Source organism: Aphelocoma coerulescens, chromosome 7 (genome assembly GCF_041296385.1).
Source record: "Aphelocoma coerulescens isolate FSJ_1873_10779 chromosome 7, UR_Acoe_1.0, whole genome shotgun sequence".
Lineage (NCBI taxonomy): Eukaryota > Metazoa > Chordata > Aves > Passeriformes > Corvidae > Aphelocoma > Aphelocoma coerulescens.
The window spans coordinates 31920401-31933699 of record NC_091021.1 but is presented as its reverse complement, the minus strand read 5'-3'; the positions used below and the strand labels follow the sequence as shown (position 1 = coordinate 31933699).

At 40.3% G+C, this 13299-nt stretch overlaps 2 long non-coding RNA genes across 3 annotated transcripts in view; both read right to left on the bottom strand.

The window, feature by feature from the left end:
- Positions 1–365: 365 nt before the first annotated feature.
- Positions 366–6698, bottom strand: LOC138113399 (uncharacterized). Of its 2 annotated transcripts, none has more exons than XR_011152138.1 (4): positions 6474–6698; positions 3028–3126; positions 1986–2082; positions 366–1690 (listed from the first exon to the last, which is right to left on the bottom strand). It is a non-coding gene; the product is annotated as an uncharacterized lncRNA (long non-coding RNA). The 2 variants fall into 2 exon arrangements; XR_011152139.1 differs by having other exon boundaries at positions 6537–6697.
- Positions 6699–12334: 5636 nt separating this feature from the next.
- The window catches only part of LOC138113184 (uncharacterized), a 235802-nt gene continuing 234837 nt past the window's right edge, over positions 12335–13299 (bottom strand). The window contains exon 6 of the long non-coding RNA XR_011152034.1: positions 12335–12593. This is a non-coding gene — a long non-coding RNA (uncharacterized lncRNA). The remainder of the gene's footprint in view (positions 12594–13299) is intronic.

Here is a 13299-nt window from a genome sequence, read left to right as displayed (position 1 = left end):
CCACTTAATGATGATGAAGTATTTCGTGCCACTTCCTATTAGAGAAGAGGGACCCTCTGAGCAATGGGAGCTTCCATCATCAGGCTCTTGCCCTCCCAGGGTGGCCCACTTCACACTGCTCCAATGCAGCTCTCACACCACTGCAGTGGCACGCACTCAGCAGCCACTCTGAAGGTTCATGAATGGCAAAAAGGCAACTTACAGCAACTTATATAAGGTGCTTCTTGAGGAAGTCTCTCTCCTCCGTGCTAAAAAGTTTACTCTTACTTTATTTTTTAACTGAAGGAGTTGGGGCCTGACTGCAGCCTGAGAACTGCACTAAAATAAAAAATAAAAGAAAAAAAGAGAGAATAAGGGCTGTTTACATTGCTTTCTGATTTCAATGTCTTCATGTCTCTACTGCAGGGTTTGGCCCTTTGGGACCTTCCCAAAACTTTCCTTGGTACCTTCCTGCAATTTGAGAAGGAAGACTTTTGTCTTCTTCCTCAGTATACAGCAGGGTCATCCAGAGAAACCTAACATCTATTGCCACCTCTTCAGAGGCCATCTATAAGTATCACTTAAGGCTTCAAACCATGGACAGTATCTCACACAGAGCTGTTTGTACAAGGAAAATCAGTTTTCAGGAATAGGCAGACGAAAGAAATGTAGGGTATGATTTCACAGAAATTCTTCGTCACCTTTCTTGTTCTCCTTTCAGAAAAGCATTTATAGATGACACTGTCTTATTTGGATTTTTTACTGCCACTTTAATTTACATGTCGCTTTCCCTTTTGCTGAATGAGGCTGTAATCCAGCTTTGCTCTCAAAGGCCAAGGACTGCAGGACAGAGAAACATCAGGCCAAGGTTCACGTGTCCCTGGTGGAAGTTTGCAGATCAGCTCCTGCAGATCTGCAGAATCCTTTGGCAGATTCTGACTGATCGCCAAGAGCAGGTGGAGTACACAAAACAAACAGTGTTTAAAGCTGTGATTAAAAACTTTAATTCCTGAAAGATGTCATTTGCAGCTCAGTTATGCATTTTATGAACTTTAACTTATGCACAATGGGGGCAGAATACAGCAGAGCGATTTACAGGGACGAAAAAGGCCTTTAGACAAATCCAACTGTAGGGCAAAACTACTGAAAATAATTCCTTTCAGACACAAAGGCAGCTTTTCAGTGTTCCCTTTGAGCTGCCTCAAAGCAGCTGTTTGCCCTGATGCATCCTTTTTACCTCAAGGCTGGCACGTAAGAAAGCAAGAACAGACATTTCTCCTTGTTTAGCATAGATTCCCCTCTCTCTTTGCAACCTAACAACTTTCCTCCTTACAGTTGAATAATTTTCCTCACACTTTTCATGGTATTCTGTGCTCCAAGGTATAAATTATTTATATTTTTGCACATTAAAAAGCAGAGCTCACTGCTTGATCACTGACAGACCAACTGCCAACAAGGAAGGAGCAACACAGGTTCAGTTGAAGGCTCTGCTACCAGTTGTCTGGGAAGAGAGTCAGTCCAACAGGCCTTAACTGGACAAACTTCCAATGAATCCATGAATTCCAGAAGAATAAAATATATTAATAATAAAAAAGAGCAAATATTTTGCAAAATAATGATCTGCTTATGATGACCTCTGCTTAGGATGACCTCCTCATCTTCTCCAAGCCATGGGTTACAGCCAAGCTTTTCATACAGGTCATTTCCAGTTCTGCAGTTCAATGGTGATGAAGAAAAGGATTAATGGATGAGGGGGGGCATTATTATTTTTTATTTATATTCTCACACAGAAGTAGTTTAAGAGTGAAATATGCCCCTCTATGTGTGATATCACCCACATAAACTATTTCATGCCATTAATACCTGAAGCCAATCTCAACATCAAAGCAAACAGTTTATTCCACACCAGTGACACACAGAAAGAAAAAAACAATCATTACACTTTCCCCACACAGATTTTCTTTTGGGAAGAGAAAAAAAAAATCTTATTATAAGCTGATGATTACCTGATAACCAGTTCTGTTAATTCCTTGTGAACATCCAGATGCAATAAACACACATGAGCACACAGTCACAGTGCCACCAGGCTGAAGTGGTGTGGGGCTTTGTTAAAATAGAAGATAAACAATGATTTAAACCATTACAGGGAATTTTTTCACCCTCTACAGAACAGCTGCTACATAAATATATCAAGAAAAATTTAAATTCTATCCAGGTGGAGGTCATAGAAATTTTAACCTTTTTATTTCCAGCTTAGAAATGTGCTGAATGGTGTGGTCTTTGTGTTTTTATAACTATTTAATATTTCTCTTGACCTGTCAGACACATAGAGTTTGAAACCCTATATAAGATCCTAATATTCAACGATATTTGCTCAGTGACTTTCAGTAACTCATTATCCTGGTTCATACTATTAAATAGTCCACTAGAGCTAACCTGCATTATCTAGGTACTTCAAAACTCAGCAGGGCTATGAGATGAATCAGATTTATTGGTTTATTTACCTTATATCCTTAAAAAAAAAACAACCCACATTTTTTAAGCCTACCATTTTAGCCAAATTTACTAAGGAAGGCAAAGCCATGGTCAGGCTTCATTCAGAAAGTGGCAGAAAGAAAAAAAGGTCTCCAATAGGTTCCTATGAGCATTGCAAAGACAGGTGAATAGCTAGAGGAAAAACATCCTACAATTGCCCTGGCAGAGAAAAGCACACAGCAAAAGATAAGATAATACTCGTTGCTGGAGAATCAACATAGCAGGGAAAAAGCCAGAATGCCTGGGCAGCATGGAAAACTTCAGCTAAAGACTGCAACCAGCAAGGAAGATTGTAGACCCTCATGAACACCTGAGAAAAAATGACTTTGTCTTCTGGTTCCAGGACAATTTCATGTTTAACACCTAAAGACTTTTTGCCTATAGATTTCATGTTAAGACCATACAGCAAGACTGCTCAGAAAATCCACTAATTCTATTTTTTCTTTGATTCCATCTAGTTACCAAGCATTTGGTATTTTCCACAAACCTCATGGAACATCCCATATTTCTTACCTTTCTTTGGTCACTGCAAACCACTGCATTTCTCAGCTGTGAACACAGCACTGGCTGGAAGCCCTTAAGTGCAAAACTCCAAAAATTAATCCAGCAGACCTAAAATTATATATCAATGTAAACAATTAGAACTCTGTCAGAAAGTGTTGCCTTGCACTTTGACATCTTATCAAAGTTCCACTAAAACCAAAAAAACCATTTCTGATTTCTTTAACAGCTGTCTTTCCTACTAAACCATTAAAGTCTCACTTTCTTCTTGCTTTTATCCCACAGGTTATAAAGACAAACAGAGATGAGGAGACTGCAATGTGTGACAAAATGGGGACTCTTTGGCTGTGCATTACTGCAGCATAAAATATTATTCCCTTCTTTCTTTGCTTGTCTCTTTTTCTCTGCTTTTTCCCACCATGAAGTCAATTCCCATAGTAGTGCTTAGGGCAGAGTGTATCACTGCAGGGCCCAGATGGTTAACTATGGAAAACTACTCTCCATCTGGTTCCTTAGCAATATCCTGAAGCAGATAAGCTTGCAGCTCTGAAACTGTGTTAAGTTTTCCATGCAGCTGCTGTCTTTAGAGATACTTGCCCCGTGTCTGGCTTCAGCTTTAATTTAGGAGGAGGAGCAAGGTTATGATAAAGCAAAGTCCCACAATATTATGAAAATCACTTGGGAACAGGAAAAGAAGTAATCCTAAAAATATTCTCCTAACAAGTGTCTTGGGTTTTATAATAAATTTACTTCCTTTGAATTTTTACACCATTCAGTATTTCTTATTTTCCAAACCAAGGCAGATACTTGTTTCCTTTAACTTCATGCCCCTGTAGTGAGAATATGGATGGTTTTAAACATCAAGATGCTATTGCCTATTAAAAAAGGTGATGCAAAAATCAGTGGTGATGTCAAGAATAAAGTAAAATCAGGGGCAAAACTTACTTCCAAACTAGAAACGAGAAAGTCTCTCAGTGCAGCTGGAGGGGAAAAAAGAGATGACCTGGATGCTGATGCATGTACAGATGGGATGTTTGGACTGCAAAGCAGGCAAACTCCAATAGAAAATAGAAGAATATTTTTATGAGGTCTTAAAATAAAACCAGAAAGAGCTTTTCTGCACTCAAGCTGCCAAACTCTTCAAGATCCGGTGAGACTGGATCTTTCCTCAGGCTGCAACGAGGTTTGGATCAGGCCACCACTTGTACTTAGAGAAAACAAATAATAAATTTTCTGCAAAATATTTTAGAATGATGCTGTTGGATGGTTTGATTCTGTGAGGAAGGAATCTCCCTTTATCTACAAGAGTTATTAGTGTTAATAGTCAGAAATTAGAACTGCTTTGTGCTGCTACTGGAGATACTCCTTCATCCCACTGGGGTGATCATGAGCAGCCCGACTGCAGTGCCAAGATCAGCTGGGTGTTATTATTAATTATCCTGGGTGATATTATTATTATCTGCAAACCATTTAGACCTCATCACTTCTGGAACAGAGCGGGAGGATTTGCAATCCAGAGCTGGTTTTGGCTGGAGCAGGGTAACTGTGAAGAAGTGTTGCTTCTTGGCCAGCCTGCTGCCTGCTGCTACCAGCTGCCTTTGGATGGAATAGTGCTGAGCTGGTTGTTTTATTCCAGGCTGGAACCTGAGCTTCAAGCCAGAGTCAAATATTGAGTAGGCAAGACCATGAGCAGCCAACAGCTGGTCTCTGGTCGCAGCTTTGGCCCAACACTTTGAGGGCAGTGTGTGGCATTCACAATTAAGTGGACTTTTTGTGAGTTTCTAAGAAAGTCAGCAAAGAGATAATAAAGGAAATTCACATTTTTAACTCTTTTATGACTCAAACTAAGCAGAATTTTACAGGATTGAAAAAAAAACCTTTTGAGCAGGGTCCTTCTCAGCCAATAGCAGAGGGGCAATACACAAGAAAGAGCTACTGCATCTCAAAGGAGGAGCAAAACACATTGAACATAAATTGAGAAAATTATTCTGTAATAACTGTCAGGATTAAAAAAAAACCCCAGCCATGTAAAATTAATGTCAGAAGGCAAATATATATGTAATGGTTTCATGGGAGATGGCATGGTGAATGTAAGCATGCTGAGGATGCAGTTTGAACAGACAGCTCAAGGCTGAAATACTGAACAAAACAAAGGAACAAGAAATTCAGTGGAATTAAAGAAGAAAGAGAATAGAAAAAGCCCTGTGCTGCTGTTTCACATTGTCCTGGTTTCAGCTGGGAGCTAGCACTCTTCCTACTCACTTATTCAATGCTGTGTTTTGGATTTAGTATGAGAATAATGTTGATAACACACTGATATTTTAGTTGTTTCTAAGAAGTTTTTTCCCAAAATTAAAGACTTTTCAGTTTCTCATGCTTAGTCAGTGAGCAGGTGCACAGGATGCTGAAATGGAGCATGGTCAGGACAGGTGACCCAAAGTGGCCAAATATTCCATACTGTTGTCATTAGTAGTAGTAGTAGTTTTTGGACTATATTTTACTTTACTTTAATTATTAATCTGTTTTTGTCTCAACCCATGAGTTGAGAACCCATGAACTCATTTTTCCACTTCTGCTTCCCATCCCACCAGGTATGTGGGAGTGAGAGGCTGTGTGCCATTGCTGGCTGGGGTTAAACCACAACACACAGTCTTGGCCAAAGGAGCAAAACAGATCAGAAAAAGGATTCACAGGGAATAAACAGATCCCTCCAAGTTCTTCACAAGAAGCACCTTCACAAAGAGTGAAATAACAAGGAAATATTTATGAACTTTCCTCAAGGGAAAAGGCCATGGTGGATGGGGAATTAATCTTAATGAAATAAATTGAAATATCTCACTTTACAGAAAAGTGAAGTGAAACACATCATTCTTAGAGCTAAAGATTTATTATTTATAGCCACTTTTCCCAGAGCACATTTCTAACCAGGAGAGAATTATTCAAAGGCTGATTTTTGTTTCCTTTTTTGGTTTTGGATATATTTGATGGACATCCATGTCCTTCCCACTTGTGGTGATGTCAATCAGCCCAATTCCTTTGACAGGAATGGTGAGAGGCTCTTTACTCCACCTCAGGAGTCTGCCCTCATCACCTCATACTGAGAGAGATTTATAATTATATTATTACTTGTTTCTCCAAACATCCATTTACCAAGGCCACAAAACCCACATTTCTCTAGTTTTTGTATGTTCCTTGAACATTAATTTGCATTGCACAAGTAAAGAGTTTTTTGCCACATTTCTTTTTTAATGGACCTGTCATCTCAAAGAAAAATAGGAGAGATTAGGATTTGTAAATATTTCTTTAAAATGCTAAGGGAATCTGAGTGATAGAAGATATGCAGAGTGTTACTAAGAAGAACTTCTAAACGGAGCCACATCTGAGTATTTTAATGAATGTAAAATGTCCCTACTGCCTTGAGAAGAAAATTCCCATGTGAGAGCATGTTTTTTCTTTACCTTATTCTCCCTGATAGCCATGATGACAGAAATGTGAGCTCTGGAGTCTACAAGGAGACTTACAGGCACAGAAGGTGTATTAAAGGCTTGCAGTTGTGCTGTTCTCACTCCTTGTCTTCAAATGCCAACTCTGGACTGAAGTGGATGCTGTGGGATGCCTGGCTATCCAGTTACCCTGTTCCATTAGAAGAAATTCACCCATAAAATATAAACTGGGATATTCAATTAGACAGACATTTCACTTCAATATGGGCAGCCCCTGAAAAGACTGTAAAAGAGTATAAAAATGTGCCAAAAGAGGAAAATCCTTAAGAGCCTTTTGTCCCCTGCTCTGGGTGTTACATCACCACCAGTCACTTGTATTCTGAATTTTAACCATTTGTAATTTCTCCCACTCCCCTGAAATTAAATACAACAGGCTGGGTTTTTTTTTTTTAAAGAGTAAAATATCACCAGTAGTATTTTTGATTTTTACTGCTTTTTTCTTCTTTTTTTTTAAGCAGCTGACAAACCATATCTGTTCATCATTGCTCTTTCAAGGCCTCTAATTTGTTTGAATTTCAAGGAAAGTGAAAAAGTAATGTGAAAGCCTTGAAGGACAGTAGCTTCTAGCACAGGCTTCTCTTTCCCATTCTGTAAATCTAATGATGCATGCCACCCTGAGCTATGAGAGATGTGCTGGACTGCCATCTCAGCTGTCAAAAACATGTGGCAGTTTCATTTAGTCTGCAGCAACTTTGACCACTTTTGCCAAATTTCATTAGGACAGATTTGCAGATGATGCAGCTGACACAATTGCATTTCACCTCCCAGCAGTTCGTGCTGGAGGGACAGATGCTTGTGAAACCATACAAGCAGAACAAAGAGCAGGGTGACCACACAATGTGAAAACTACTTAATACCATTAGCAATTGACCATGAGAAAGTCCTGGGGGGAACAAGTATCAAATATGCACTGAAAAAAATAAGAAAAATATTTTTTAAAGTATGTTAAGACAGTAGACTCACGTAGCAAAGGGTGGAAGAGAAATTGTAGGAATGAATCTGTCGTTTTCCCTGTATCTTGCTGATGTCACTGAATAAAGTTCCTTACCTGCATCTACTTCCTGAGACATCAAAGCCATTTCAGATTTAAATGAAACAACACTCTTAAATGATACAAGGAATTTCAGTAGTAACCTAAGAGGTGCTTCCTGTGCTTAGAGACTCCTAGTGATACATGTTTGTTCCTAAGAGCTCTAAACCCAGACTACTTTCAGTTATTTTCTGTATGTGCTTTTATGTATTCCTAAAACTCAGAACTCGTGTAGGATTCCCTGTCATGGTTCATAATGGGGCACGTACAGAAATTTCAGCCTGAAATACTGTGGAGTTCAATAGATGCATTTTTTAAAATATAGATTTTCTTACACACACAATACACTGCAAAGACACAGCCAGACATGACAGTCTACTTAGAGGTTATTTTGTGCAATACACTTCATCTCTTTCCATCTTAAAGTCCACAGTTCAGCTCCTTGCAGCTGCAAGTTGTGTCTTAAATGGAAGGATAAATAAATCCCAAAGAACAGAGCTCATAACACTACATTAGCATAGATTCCTTTGTGCTTCTTGCTCCAGATGCACTAAAGAACAGCAAATCCTTTCAAGTGCTTCGCAGCAGCTCCATCAGTGAATCTTTTTATTATCATCACAACAGTTAAGGCTGTATCTACATTGAGAGGGAATTGCACGCCAAGCTGGGATGGGAATTTGTGTCATATCAGCTCTTTACTGCCCTGTGTGGGTATTCAAGACTGTGCTAAGGGCAGATTTAACATCCATTTGTTTTGGCAGCCTGTGCCTTCTTCTCTCCCTCTCCTGACCACCCAGCTTCTTTCAACATCTCCCTTTAGGCATCCTGATACAATTGTTTGTGGCACTGTGGGAAGAGCTGATCCAGAATAATAAAAGCCATTTTTACTAGGTTATTTTAAACCTGTACCAATCCCTTGAGCTAGTTAAAGGCATGGATGCAAAAATACCTGTGCTAGCACAGCTGAGGAGGAGGTGAAGGAACAGAAACAGGCAGGCAGCATTAGCAATCAACCTCTCACCCTGCTAAATAAGTATAGCAATTAACACCCAGCTTACAAAAACCTCAAAATCCTACACCCCCCCAAAACACCAAAAAGACCCCAACAAGCAAATCACAATTTTATTTCTGTTAATGTAGAGGATGAAATTGGCTCATCAGCAGAAACAAACCCCAGTCTCAGTGCAAGGGAAAAAGATGGGAGCATGCAAAGAGGTATGGGGAGCAGAAGGGGCATGGAGGGAGTGACACCATCTCTTTGGTGTCTGCTTGCAATTGATTTTCTTCAGCCACGGCTGAAAAGTGCTCCATTTGGTATTCATGTCATCAATTTGTTAAACAAGTTCAGGAAACAAGGTGTTTCTGTGATTCCACTCTTAAGCTCCCAATTTAGGACAGCTGACATATTCTGGTTTTCAAAAATCTGGTGAGTTCCAGGTGGACAGTCAGTCTCTCTCTCGGGGTGCTGGAGACTGACGGAAGTTAAGAGATTTCTGCAAGCAGAAGGCTATTCTATGCTATATATTTTCTGTTAAAAATCCATAGACTCTGGTACAATATTACTTACTATTTTTGACCAAACTACACTCACTATGTGAACAATTCACAGCGTGCATCACCACTGCATTGAAGAAGAAAAGTACATACCAACAACAGTCAGAAATGAGTGAATATTTCGCATAAGAAGGCACTAAAGAAAAACCTTTTCCCACATCATTTAGAAAAAGAATAAGCATTGTGCTTATATCAACGTGAAGCTTTTATTTTCAATTAAAACTACTTTACAAAACCATACAATTTCCTTGAACAAAGAAAAATATTGCAAAAATCTTAGATGTAGAAAATGAAAAGGACATACTTGGGTTGCCTTCACTTTTATGAACCAAAAGAACAAGATCAGAAATCACCAAATTGTTAGTGAAACAGGATGTCTGAGTCCTTCCCAGCTTTAACGACACGGCAGGGAATGACTCTGGCACCGCACAATGTGATTGGAAAGGGAGAATTCCGCTGGCAGGAGCTCAGAGATTTCACTGTTGTCAGTCACCAGGAAGCAGATGGCACATCTTGGCTGAGTGACTTCTCATGCATCTTATTTCAGCCACCACTTGGTGTAGCTGACAGCATCGTCAGATGTGGCACACGCTGCCTAAACACGGGCTCTGACAACCCCAGTGCCACTGATGCCATGAAGATTTTTGCCTTTTCTTTTATACCCCTGTTATATCTTTTTTACAACTTCTGTATTCCTAGTGCTTTTTGCCTACATTCTTGGACTTGTTTGTTAAGCTAAGAGACTCAACATTTTAGAATCTTCGTAGCCAGGGATCAGTGTGCCCCAGACCCCAAGGTCCTCTCCAGAACACATTCTGTAAACCAAGATAGAACCATCCAGGGGAAGGTTCCTTGGGGAGGGGGGCTCACTTGAGCCTCTCATTGGGGAATCTTTGATAGATCTGCTAATTAGTAAAACCTATAATGTTATAACAGATCTTTTGGGGTGGGAAACGGAGAGAGAAGGATAGACAGACTCGGCGGGATGCATCTCGATGCATATGACCTGGGCGTGTACACCTAAGGATCCTTAAAATAAATACCAAGGTAAAATCCCTTTTCCCCTTCTAACCATGTATGACTCTTGATTTTAAGACCAGGAAAAGGCATCACCACGAGTCCCCAGCCACTGCAAGATTAGCAAGAAATGGGAGCACAGGAGTTCTGCCTGCCCTGTGCAGGGAGTAACTTTCCTCCTGTGTCTAGGTAGTTACTTGCAAACTCTTTAGTGTAATAGGTGAATTGTTTCTACTGTGATTATTTAGCAAAAAAATGAAGGATATTGTTTCTATTATTGTTGTTAGCAGTCTGAGAGTGTCAGAATTAGAGCAGGAAAATAATGAAAATAGTCTTCACCTGTCATATCAGCTTTGAGCAACAAAAATATTTTTAATAACTCCTGCCTCGTGAGGAAAACTCAGAGATTGTACAGGAAAACTCTGTTGAATACCCTTTGTTATGGGCATTGTGACCCCACTACCTGGGTGCCTTTAGGAATGCAGACCTCCATGGGGGAGGACAACTGTGCAAGTCAGCTCCATGGGAATGCTGAAAAGCCCCGTGGAAGACAATCCCCCACTGCTTTTGAAAATGCCAGTGGATATTCACTTGGTTCTTCAGGCATTGGGAAAAAAAGTGACCCCAGAAGACTCACCTACCATCATAAGCTGTGTGACACAGCCAGGAACTGAGCTCCAAATTTTTGAACACCAGGCCAGTGCCTGCAGCTCAAAGCATCCATCCTCACTCCATTAGTCTGACACAAACAGTTATTGTGGATGTTGTCTTACTCAGTAGGGGTCTGGTTAATATGGGTGTCGTCAAGTGATGCAAACAGTCATTAGAGACTCAAGTTCCCTGTCTGGGCATTATGTACCATGTTAAATCCTGAGAGTAACTGTCCAAAATACTGTAGTCAGGGGTAAACATCCCCACAGGACTCACTCTTTCCCTCAAAACAAAGTAACGGGCTAAATAATTTTAAAATGGATTGATTCTCCTTGCCCATGAGCATATGTTTGTTCTCTTGTCTGGTACAAATCATACGTGCAAATCAGGAGACAGAGATCTCATAGAACTCACATGCAGACAAAAGGACACTGGGGAGTGGTTTGAAGTATATAAGGCATAAACTGATATTCATGTGTGAAGTCCAGACATCCAAATTTAATAAAGCCCTGTCATCCCAGTCCTTACTGCAGAAGTGTCACTTCTTTTTATTCACTATATAGGAACTGAAAGAGTGAACACAACAGGGTGAGGTCCTGAACTTACACTCAGTATCTGTGCTGAAGAATAAGCTCTAAGTATAACACCTGTAGATTAATTGAAAGCCTGAGTAGATAGACAATAAATCACTTTACTGACAATATTTATCACTCCATTGGATCTAAATCCATTAATTCTCTTTTATTTCTTTTCCCACAACCAAACTGTAGATATAAAACTGGCTTTTGTGCAAATGAGTGCTACTGCCATGAGACATTGAAATTACTCTGGCAGGACCATGCAAAGAGCCATAGGCACATCATAGTTATGCACTCCCTGTGTACATTGTAACCGTGGATTTTAGGCATATTAGTGGATATCCCACTGAATGGAAAGAGAAAGAAAGAAATGCACTGAAATTTGAATGTGAAGCCCCCACCATATTTCATCAGTCTGCCACTTACACCAACAACAGTCTATAGACAGTTGTGGTCACAGTTCTTCTTCTTATCAGGGTGATCTGAGGGATATTGAGACACACAGACAAAGATACAAAGAGTTCATGGGCTAATTTCACAGGCTGCAGCCACTGCAGTGGTCTTATTAGGCAAGGTTGCACAGAAAAGAGAAAGGCAATAAATCTAGATGAGTTTTCTTGCCCAAAAGAAAGCAGAGCCATGAAAGAGAAGTGCAAGAACAAGATCATAGGAAAAAAACAAATGTATTGACTGATACATCACTCACTATGGACTGAATGGAAATGAAATTTATGTAAATAACACGTCTCAACTATTAATGTGGCTGGTCATCTGCCTACCCCCTCTTTAAACAACTGTTAACTCTATGAACCCAGAGGGTGGGAAAAACTACACAAGACCAAAATTAGATGCCTTGAGCCTTTTGTCTTTCTTGCAGAACTGCTGCAGATGATTTATTAGTGAATGGATATCCGCCATCCATTTTGAAATTAAAAATCCCTTGGAGGCTCTGCAGCCCCCTCCATTACATTACCAGCATGTGCAGGTCACAAAGTTACAGCTGCCACAAGAACTGTGCTCCATCAGTCAAAAACTCTACTTTCTTCCCAAGTGCTAAAAGTCCTGAAGTGTGCAATTTGAATTATCCTTAGATTCCCCAGTATGTTTAAGCACTGTGCTAATAGGATAGTATGAAAGAATTAAAGGATACAGGTTAAACCCAGTGCTCTTGTGCCTTGGTCTCTTGGTGGCAGCCGGGGCTTGGAGTAAGGAAGAAAGGATAAGCTCAGGCTCCATTCATGAGTGCTGAGGAGGGAGAGAGTCACAACTGAGTGAAATTCTCCATTTCACCTCTTCAATTTCACTTTAGTTTATGGCTTCAGTTTCTACAGGGTGAGTTTAAGTAGACACAGGGTCTGGCCTCTTGTGTGAGCCTGGGTAAACAGGGGAGATAGACAGCTTCTGTGTGTGTCATATCCCAAGGCTAAGCACACTCTTCTGTGAAGCCACTGACAGAAATGAGGGGCAATAATGATGCCTGGGAGAAATAGGAGAAAAATAGAGAAGAAAATAGATGGGCAGACTGACACCCCTAAACCCTGCTCAGGTTTGCTATCCTCTACACTCTCACATACAGTATGTGCCCTTCTGATTCCCCTTTGGCATGTTGTGATCCCCCTTGGCCAGAGAAGGTGTGTTGTACCTTTATGTCAGGAAGTAACAGGGTTATTAGGGTTAAATGACTAAAGGCTTCTTCAGGCCTTGCTCATACTGTGTGTGATGTTTACGCACAGCATATTTTATAGCTGGAATTAAAAATGGATTTTAAGACAGCTTCAGAAACACTTTCTCTGACAGTCACGAGAATGTAACTGCCCTTTGCCAGGTTTCCAGAAGTGCCAACATTATGAGAGGGATTTTGAGTGGTTCAGAGATGGAATTTGCAGCATGCCAAGTAGATGGCACATTTTTCCTTATCCTTTGGATGCTGACTCTGGCCTTCTGCTGCAGT